This window comes from Microtus oregoni, unplaced genomic scaffold, assembly GCF_018167655.1.
Source record: "Microtus oregoni isolate MIOR12 unplaced genomic scaffold, Mior012 000035F_ref0000213, whole genome shotgun sequence".
NCBI classification, from domain to species: Eukaryota; Metazoa; Chordata; class Mammalia; order Rodentia; family Cricetidae; genus Microtus; species Microtus oregoni.
Window position 1 is genome coordinate 27,625,979 of NW_024543094.1, and position 10,065 is coordinate 27,636,043.

At 44.2% G+C, this 10,065-nt stretch overlaps 1 non-coding gene across 1 annotated transcript; it reads right to left on the bottom strand.

The window, feature by feature from the left end:
* Positions 1-9,290: 9,290 nt before the first annotated feature.
* On the bottom strand, positions 9,291-9,397 carry LOC121432763. The gene has a single exon (XR_005972219.1). It is a non-coding gene; the product is annotated as a U6 spliceosomal RNA (small nuclear RNA).
* Between the last annotated feature and the right edge of the window lie 668 nt (positions 9,398-10,065).

Below are 10,065 nucleotides of genomic sequence, written 5' to 3' on the forward strand. Positions count from 1 at the left end.
AGTACTGTATTCAGTTATTAATGGGATTTTTGCGCTTAGTTTAAAATTTTCTCTATATAGCCTATGTCTTAGTCAAGGTCACTGTTGCTGTGATGAGACACCAGGATCAAAAGCAACTTGGGGAGAAAAGGGTTTATTTGGCTTATATATCTTGAGTTACCATTCACTGAGGAAAGCTGAGGCAGGAACTCAAACAGGGCAGCATCCTGGAGGAAGGAGGTGATGTAGAGGCCATGAATGGATGCTACTTACTGGCTTACTCCTCATGACTTGCTCAGCCTGCTTTCTTATAGAATCCAGAACTACCTGCCCAGGATGGCACCACCCACAAGGGGCTGGGCCTTCCACTATCAATTACTAATTAAGAAAATGAGCTGTATGGTTGCATACAGCCTGATCTTATGGAAGCATTTTCTCAGTTGCAGTTCCCTCCCCTAAAACGACGACAGCCTATGTCAGGTAGTCATAAAAGGAGACAGCACAGACTTTATATTAATTCCCTGTGAGCTATGAGTTGGCAAATATTGTTGCCTATTCTGTGGCTGTCTGTCTACTACGGCGATTGTTTCCTTTGCTGTGCAGAAACATTTTAGCTCCATGTAATGCCCCTTGTCCACCCTTGCTATTGTCTCCTGTGTTATTAGTGTCCTCAAAAAGCCCTTGCTGTGCTGATATCTTGAAGTGCTTCCCTGTGTGTTCCTCTAGCAGCTACAAGGTGTCAGGTCTTCCTGTTAAGGTCGCTGATACATCTTGGGTTGGCTTTTGTGAAGGGTGAGAGGTATAGACCTAGGTCCATTCTTTGACAGGGAGATATGCAGTTTTGCTAGCACCAGTTGCTGAAGAGGCTGTCTTTTATCCATTATATGTTTTTGACACATTTGTTGAACATAAGGTGGCTGTAAACTGTGTGAAGTTATTTCTGGCTAATCTTTTCTATTCCATTCTTGGTGTACATGTTTGTTTTTGTACCTGTACCATCCAGTTTTTGTTATGACGGCTCTGTAGTTTAGTTTGAGGTCAGTTATTGTGATTCCTCCAGCATTGCTTTTTCTGCTTTGGATTATTATGGTAGCAATTGTGATTATTAGCATTAATTGTCAACTGACAAAAGCTAGATGGGCCTCTGAGCATGCTTATGGGAAAGTATCTTGGTTGCATTCCTTAAAATGGGAAGACCTAAGTCAGGCATGGTGGCTCGTGCCTTCCATGCCAGTACTCAGGAGACAGAGGCAGGTAAGTTCAAGGCCAGCCTGGTCTACACAATGAATTCTAAGACAGTCAAAGCTACATAGTAAGACTCTGTCTCAAAACAAAGCAAAACGAAACAAAATGCAGGCAACAAATAAATAAAAAGAGAAAAATGGGAAGACGTGCCCACTGTGGATGGTACCATTCCCTGGGCAGGGGATGCTGGACATCTAAAGTGAAGAGCAAGCAGAGAAAGCATGCATGCATTGTTTGCGCCCTGTTTCTTGACTAGAAATGTAGTGTGAGCGATTGCTTCAAGCTCCTGACACCTTGGTTTCCCCACCCGGGCAGACTGTGCCTTTAAGAATGAGCCAGGAGAAACCCATTCTCTCCTGAGCTGCTGGTGTCATGGTGTGCTCTTCCAGAAAAGAAGCCAAGACAGCCCGGGTCATCACAGTTTTCTTTTTAGTCTCCTGGTGGCTGTGTTCATGCTAGGTCATATTCACATTTACAGATTCAGAGTGGCCCAGTGCCCCCCAGGAGGCAGAGGCAGGTGGCTCTCTGTGAGTTCAAGTCCAGTCTGGTCTACAGAGTGATTTCCAGGTCAGCCAAAGCTACACAGAAAAACCCTGTCTCAAAAAAGCTGAAGAAAAGCATTCATAACTAAGGTACAGAAGTAAGAAAAATATGTTTTATTTTCTACAAATACACAAGCAAGAGCAAACTTGGCTCCCCGGGTCTGAGTTCCCTTACTTGGTTGCATCCGTTTATCTGCACAGTTGGCCTTTTCAGTATTCTTTATGGCTGAGTAGTATCCCATTGTATAGATGCACAAATTTTCCCCTATTCAATCATCTCTTGACGGACACTTAAGTTTCTGTTTCCTAGCTATTGTAAATAGAGTGGCTGAGCAAGTGTCTGTGGAGTGGGATGCCGGATCCTTTCGGCAGGTGACGAGGGTGGCCTAGCTGGACCATGTGGCGGCTGTAACTGTGTGAAGTCATTTCTGGTTACTCTGTTCTAGTCCACACACTGGCGTCCATGTTTGTCTCGTGCCGCTCCTACAGTTCTTTGGGTTTCTATGGTGCTTTTGTACCCCTGCTGGTGTGGGTGCCTCTTCCAGTTTTATTTGGTGATTCTGTTATAGAGCAGCCTTCTCCCAGGTTCCGGATCTCCAGCTCCACTCAGGGAGGAAAACAAAGCTTTCGTGGCCAGTGTTCTGCTGCAGTGGAGAGACAGCACGGCCATGGCAGCAGTTGGAAGAGTTGCTTGGGGATGCCCTGCAGTTTCAGAGGTTTGCTCCTCTGTCATCACGGCAGGGAGAGTGCTGGCATGCAGGCAGATGCGGTGCTGGAGGAGGAACTGAGAGTTCTGCGTTCAGATTGGCAGAAGCAGGAGGAGAGACACTGGACCAGGTCTGGGCTTTTGAAACTCCAGCACCTCCAGTGACACACTTCCTCCTCCAAGGCCGCACCTTCTAATCCTTCTCAAGTGATGACTAAGTATTCAAATATGTGAGCTTATGGGAGCCATTCTTTCTCAGACCACCACAGAAAGTCATTAAAATAGAAAGCACCAGCTTGAACAAAGCAGAAATACACTTAAAATTAGTGAAGGCTAATGAGCACATCACTGAAGTCTACAACTATGTAAGGGAAAGCTAATGTAGAATCTGCTATGGAGTTAAAATTGTTCAGGGTAAATGTTGAAATAATGAACGAATCAGATAAAAGGAAGGAAAAGGAGGAAGTAGAGGAGAAGCAAGATTAAGTACATTAAACAAATAAAGGAGATGAATGCTACAGAAGAGAAAGAGAAAGAGGAGAAAGTAAATTTTTTTAGAGAAAAATGTTTTCATGGCAATAAGAAAGTTTGAATACAAACTTAGATAAACATAGAAAAAAGGATTAGCCTGACGGTGGTGGCGCAGGCCTTTAATCCTAGCACTTGGGAGGCAGAAGCAGGTGGATCTCTATAAACTCAAGGCCAGCCTATTCTACAGAGCAAGTGCCAGGAAAAGCTCCAAAGCTACAGAGAAATCCTATCTCGAAAAACAAAACAGAACAAAAAGGATTAAAAACAGGAGTGCTTTTAAAACAACAACAAAATACCTCTAAAAGTAAAGTAAGGAAGTAAGTGGTTTTTAAAAAAGAGACATAAAGGGAATGCAAAAGGAAAAAATAATAAAATAATAATTTAAAGATATAAATAAAATTAGATGTATGCATATAGGAGAATTAAATGAAAATATATTTTAAAGATACTATGAAGTCAAAATACTGATAAAAATGCAATAAAGGAGGTGAAAGCAATTCTAAAGAGAAAAAAGGGAAAAGGAGGGAGGGAAAGAAGAAAGGATGAATGAAAGAAGGAAGAAAGGAGGGAGGGATGGAGGAAGAAAGGAGGGAGGGAGGGAAGGAAGGAGGGAGAGAGGGGGGAAGGAAGGAGAGAGGGAAGAAGGAGGGTAAGTGAGAGGGAGGGAGAGAGGGACCGGAGCAGTTTCTCTAGGGGTCGTGTAGCTGTGCCTTTCCTATGGCTTATGCTGGTAGGTAACCTGTTTTGGACCAGTGCCTGCTATCTGCCAGCTGCCTCCACCTCGGTAGCTTGCCTTCTTTGAGTATCAGGAGCCTTTGCTGGCCGTGTTTAGCTTTACAGGTGACCACCCTCCCAGAGCTCTCTCACCCTCCCTAGAGCTCTGAGCTTATTCCCTGGGGTGGCTGATGTTTTCACTGTGGAATGTCTCCCAAGTGCTTCCGTGTTGGAGGAACCGCAGCTCCTGGTACAGGAAAAGGATTTGTCCCTTTGTCCTTTCTAGGCCTCTAAGCTATTTGTGACCTTGCCCGAGGGAAGTAGCCTGCTTGGGCTTGAGTAGCTAGTCTCCTCCCACTGAGCTCAAACCTGGCCAGTCCACTCCAAGGTTATTTAGTTAATGAGGTATGGTCCCAGGCACCAAAGCTTGGGCTTCCTGTCCTTTCGTACTTTCACGCCTGCATCAAATGCCCCCTTCCCTTTTTAGAATGTCCTACTTCCATATTGCCTCCCAAAGTAGTCACTTACCTTAGGCCTCGGCAGATTCCAGCTCCCTGTCTTTGCCTGTTTGCCCTTCTCGGGGTGGGGGGTGGGGGGCCCAGAGTAGCTCAGTTTTAAACAGGTTCTCTTGCAAGATGGCAGGAGATCTCTGCCCTGTGAGTCACACAGTAACACAGCACGACTCCTTCTCTCTGGAGAACTTCATCTGCTCACCAAAACCCGGCAACTAAGCTCGTCAGGTCTGCGGGCTGGTTCTGCGGGCAGGATTCCCTGTCTCTAGTCACTAGGGCTGTTTGGGTTACCTTCTGGAAGCTTCCTCAGATTCCCCTCCACACAGTGCCGAGGGCAGCTGCTGGAGAGGTTATAGCTTTGCTTCCTTCCCTTCTGAGTGCACCCGGTCGTTCTCTCCATCCTGTCAGACAGACAGCCTGTGCAAATTTCTGATATCAATCTCGCTGATTCTCTCTCCCTCTTCCTCTCCCCTTCCCACAACCCCCGGAATGTATCTATGACTTCTTATTCTGGCTCATTTCACCGGGTCATACGGAGACAACAACGTCTTGTCTTCCAACTCTTTATACATAAATTTGGGATTTTTTTTTTAAAGTTCTTTATTCATTGTTGGTTTACAGAAAATCAGCTTCAGCCAGGTGCCATATCCTGCACTTGGAATCCTAGCTACTCACGAGGCTGAGGCAGAGGATGACTTGAGCCCAGGAGCGCAGAACAGGCTTGGGCAGCATAGCAGGACCCCATCTTTAAAACAGGATAAAAACAAACCTGTTTTATTGAGTGTTAACCCTTCCCTTCACTTTGCAGCTTGTTGGCTTTAAGTGCTGATTTTTGCCTTCTTTGAGCATCTCCGCTTTTACTTTCTTCTTTGCCCAATTAGCACCCTTTGTTACTTTTTCTTGCCTAATTATTCCTTCTAGAGCCCGAAGCACACTGTTGAGTGACAGAGGTTGGAATGAATACTCTTATCTTGCTATTAATCTAAGGGGGGGGGGAGAGCACACTGTACTACAGTGTTAGCTGCAAGTCTTTCACAAACGTGTTTCCCCCTTTTCCTTCCTCGCATGCTGGTGATTGACCACGGCCTTGTGTGTGCAAGGCGAGTGTGCTGCCTCTGAGGCACGCTGGAATGTGCCCTTTAGCGTAACAAGGAGGCTTCTTCTATTACTACGTTTTTGTTTTGTTTTGTTTTGTTTTTGAAGACAGAGTTTCTCTGTGTAGTCCTGGCTGTCCTGGAACTCTCTTGGTAGACCAGGGTGGCTTTGAACTCAGAGATTTTCCTCTGCCTCTTGAGTGCTGGGTTGAAGGGTATGATCTCCACCACCCAGCTATTCCTACTTCTCTAACTTGACTGATCTCCTTCTTTTTTTCTTTTTGTTTTATAAAAGGATTCTGCCAAATATCGTTGTTGTCTTCTCCCTCTTCCTCTTCTTCCTCCTCCTCTTCTTCATCATTAACCCAATTGAAACTCTTGTGGTTTTCTTCTTTAATCCTGTGGTGTAGTGTGCTAATTATCTTAGGTTTCAGCCAGTTTTGTTTCTCTAGTTAAACCCGCAAGCCAGGTATGGTGGCACATTCTTGGAATTCCAGCACTTAGGAACCTGAGACAGTAGGATTGAGATTCCCAGGCCTGCCCTAGCTAAATAGTGAGACCCTGAGCAAAGGCAAAGAGAAAATAACCCACCCAATCAGGATCTAATTCTCCTACTGTGATGTTGGGCTTAGACGGGTACGAATTTGCAGAGGGTTGTGTTTGAACAGCCATGAGGAACATCATCTGTAGATTCTTCCCCTTCAAACTGCCTTCAGCAGGAGAGTACTGTCCACAAAGAATGATTTGGTGCCTCCTTCTCTTCTGTCCCCTGCCAGAGTCTAAAGCAGGTTGATGCTAGTTCTTTAAGTGTTTGGTAAAAGTAGTATGGTTCAGTTTGAGTTTTCTGTTGTTCGATCGAGTTAGGCATCTCAAAGGCTTTTTGGACATTTTTACATCATCTTTGTGAAAGCCTATTCTAGTCTTTTGACCATTTGCCAATTGGCATTGTTTCTTTTCCTTGATTGACAGTAGTTTTTATGTATTCTAGATGCTTCCTTTGTCAGGGATAGCATTGTTAGCCCTTTCTCATTCTGTAGTTTCTCTTTCTCACCCCCCTCCCACTTCTTTCTCCAGGATCTTGTTTGTGTATGCCAGGCTGGCCTTGAAAACCTTCTGCATCAACCTCTTTAGCACTGAGGTTAGGGATATCTTATCATGTAACTTCTTTTAATTCTCTTAAGGCTTTTTTTTAAAAAAATTATTTTTATTTTTTACATGCATTGGTGTATAACCATGAGTGTCAGGTTCCCTGGAACTGAAATTACAGACAGTTATGAGTTACCATATGGGTGGTGGAAATTGAACCCAGGTCCTCTGGAAGAGCAGTTAGTGATCTTAACCACTGAGCCATCTCTTCAGCCCTTAAGAGTTTCTCTTGATGAACAGACTTTTTAATTCAATACAACCCTGGTAAATCCTTTTTTTGTGGTCTTGTGTGGTCGCCTGTTTCAAGGGTGAGTAAACCATCTTTGCTCATGGCAACGTCAGAAGGATTTCCTCTGTGTTCTCCTTTAGCAAGCACTACTGTTTTATGTGCAGCTATCTAGAATTTATTTTCATATAAGGTGTAATATAAAGGGTTGAGGGACATTTTTCCCTCGCACTATCTAAGTGATCCAGTCCCAATGTTGTCCTCATTGCCCTCCAGTGTCACCTGCATCGTGAATCAGATAACCATGCACACAGTGCTACTTTTGTGCTTCTGTTCTGTTCTACACACAGGTTGCCTCCCTGCTCACAGGAATTGGCTTGTCTTCACCACTCTAGCAGTCCCAGAGGGCGACAGTGAATGACCTCCTACTGTATTCTTCAAAGTTGTCCTAAATCTTATTATTTACTTTACTTTATTCGTATGAATGTTTTGCCTACACACACACACACACACACACACACACACACACACACACGCATGCTCAGTACCCATGAAGGTCAGAAAACGGCATCAGATCTCCTGGAAATGGAGCTGTGGATAGGTACGAGCTACCTTGTAGGTGCTGGGAATCAAACCTGAATCTTTTGCAAGAGCAACAAGTGCCCTTAACTGTCTCTCCAGCCCCATCTTCTCCAAGGTTTTATAAGGCATCCTCCATCCTTGGAAGTCTGTGTTAATTTTATAATTGGCTTTCTGCTTCAATAGAGAAGAAAAGGAAGCTTTCTGTAATTTTAACTGGGTGTATCTTATGCCAGTTGGACTCTAGAAGTTGAAGGGGGGAAAAAAGTACCTCCAGAATTTGGAGACAAGATCAGAAGAAACAGTATATATTCAGCAAACATTTCATCAGTGCCTAGTGTTTGCCACACTTTTTCTAAGATCCAGTGACTTGGAAGGGGCACAATGGCTAAGGAGACTTGCTTGGTGCTGGAGCTGAGTGTGCTGTTCATTTGGGAGGCTGAGGCAGGAGGGCCGGACATTCAAAGCCACACAGCAAGGCCCTAGAAAAGAAGAGACCGGAACTCAAGAGGCAGCTTCACTATTCTCTGAACTTGACACTGAGAACTTTTAGAGATGATGCGGTGTCCATGGGTTCCTGTTGTTCAGTAGGTGATATTAGACACCCGCTGAGGTACTTTATGGTCATTTGCCATTGTCCTCCTGGTGACACCAAGTACTTTTAAAGCTCTTGGTAGATTTTGCTTAGGAAATAGAAGGACGAAGCTACTGAATTCTGAGCCTGTGCCATTGAGCACTTTGAAGATTACTGTATTCAATTAACATAATAACCCTACCCAACAAGGAAATAAATATTATGCACATTATTTCTTACAACTCAGGTAACTGAGGCTCAACAAGGTTAAATAATCCATTCTAGGATCATATAATAAGTCAGTCCTGCTAAACCCTAAAGGTCAACAGTATATATGACAAAAAAATTCAGACCTATAATTTAACATGAGTAGTTTACGAGAGTCAGCTCACTGTTCTCTGGGAGTGACTACTGGAGGGAAATAAATTGCTACTAAACAAAAGTTAAGAAAACATTCTCTTTGAAAACTATCTATTATTTATGTGGATGTGTTAGTATGTGCACAGGAGTCCAGGTGCCAAGGAAGGCAGAGACAGCATTGCATCTTCCGGACCTAGAGTTACAGATGTGCTAAGATACCATCTGGCTGCCAAAGCCTGGACTAGGGTCCTCGCAAGAGCAGTGCGGGCTTAGTCACTGGGCTGCCTCTCACTATTACCGTAGCCACTGTAAGAACTGCAGAAGCCCCATAGAGGCAGGGCCTTCAAAGGTTCCCGTATCATAGGAATGGAGGATTGAGGTCTTTCTTTGGCTTGTGAATCTCAACCAAGTGAAGAGCTATGAAGGCAAACAACATGAACCATGAAGTGGAAGACGACAACCATTCCATCCACATTTACCTAGTGGTCGTGACGTAACTGAGGACCAAGAGTTTTCTCCTCAAAGTCAGGTAACACTGTTTGCTAATTTTCCTTTTCCCCAATTCTCGTCTCCACACTATTTTATATAAACTAGCGTGGTGATTAATTTTATGTAAGCTCACAGATCCCTGGAATATTGGACTGAGGAGGGCTGGAAGTGGAGCCATACCTGGCCTATCCTGACCTCAGGATCCCTGGAATATTGGACTGAGGAGGGCTGGAAGTGGAGGCATACCTGGCCTATCCTGACCTCAGGATCCCTGGAATATTGGACTGAGGAGGGCTGGAAGTGGAGCCATACCTGGCCTATCCTGACCCAAGGAAGCCATTTGCACTTCTCTGCCCCATCGTAGCTTTGCTGAGTCTACAAGTTTACACAAATGGAGTCGTGCATGTAACAACTTGGAGATTTGCCACTGATGAGGGCATCAGCACCTCCTTCCTTCTCCTTACTACTGCCCCACACAGGACAAACCTCCTTGAGTCTCATTCACCACTGATGGCCTCTTTTTTTTTTTTTTTTTTTTTTTTTTTAGCTTTTAAAAGGAAGATTTATTTGACAAGGTTCACTTAGCGCAATACAAAAATATGGAACGCTTCACGGATTTGCGTGCCATCCTTGCACAGGGGCTATGCTAATCTTCTCTGTATCGCTCCAATTTTAGTATATGTGCTGCCGAAGCAAGAACAGCCTCTACTTTTTTGACAATTATCAATAAAGCCTTTATAAAAGTTTGTATGAAGATATGTGTTTATTTTTCCAGAATAAATCTGAAGATGTGGAATTGCTGACATATATAATGCATATAGAAAATGCCAAACTGCTGTTCATAGTAGCCACGACCACACTGCATTTCCACCGGGATTGTTGAGTAGTGAATTGGAGCCTATTTCTTAGGACTAGGGAACGTATTGCACATGTTACTCTATTTGTAATGAGATAGGTTCCTTTCAATAATACATTAAGAAATCCCTAGGGCAAGCCTTAGTTCAAAGGAAGGGATGCTGCTGCCTGTTTTCAGGAGGCTAGGTATGTTAGTGACTTCTCACTGCTGTGATAAAATACGTAACAAAGTAAGTAAGGAAGAAAAGGTTCGCTTTGGCTCACAGTTTGAGGGTCTAGTCCAGCACGGTGGGGAAATCACTGTGGAAAGAGTGGGAGGTAGAATGCCCCCAAAGAAGGAATTGGGTCATAGAGAGGAATGATCAGAGCAGGGAGAGACTGAAACACATCAGAGGAAAACCAAATCTCGTATCTTTGTGGTAAGTAAGCATTTGGACATGGTGATGGGATCGTCTGGGCTCCAAAGGGCTTGGGTAACTCCATCCCTCCAACCCTGCTGCCTGCAGCACACAC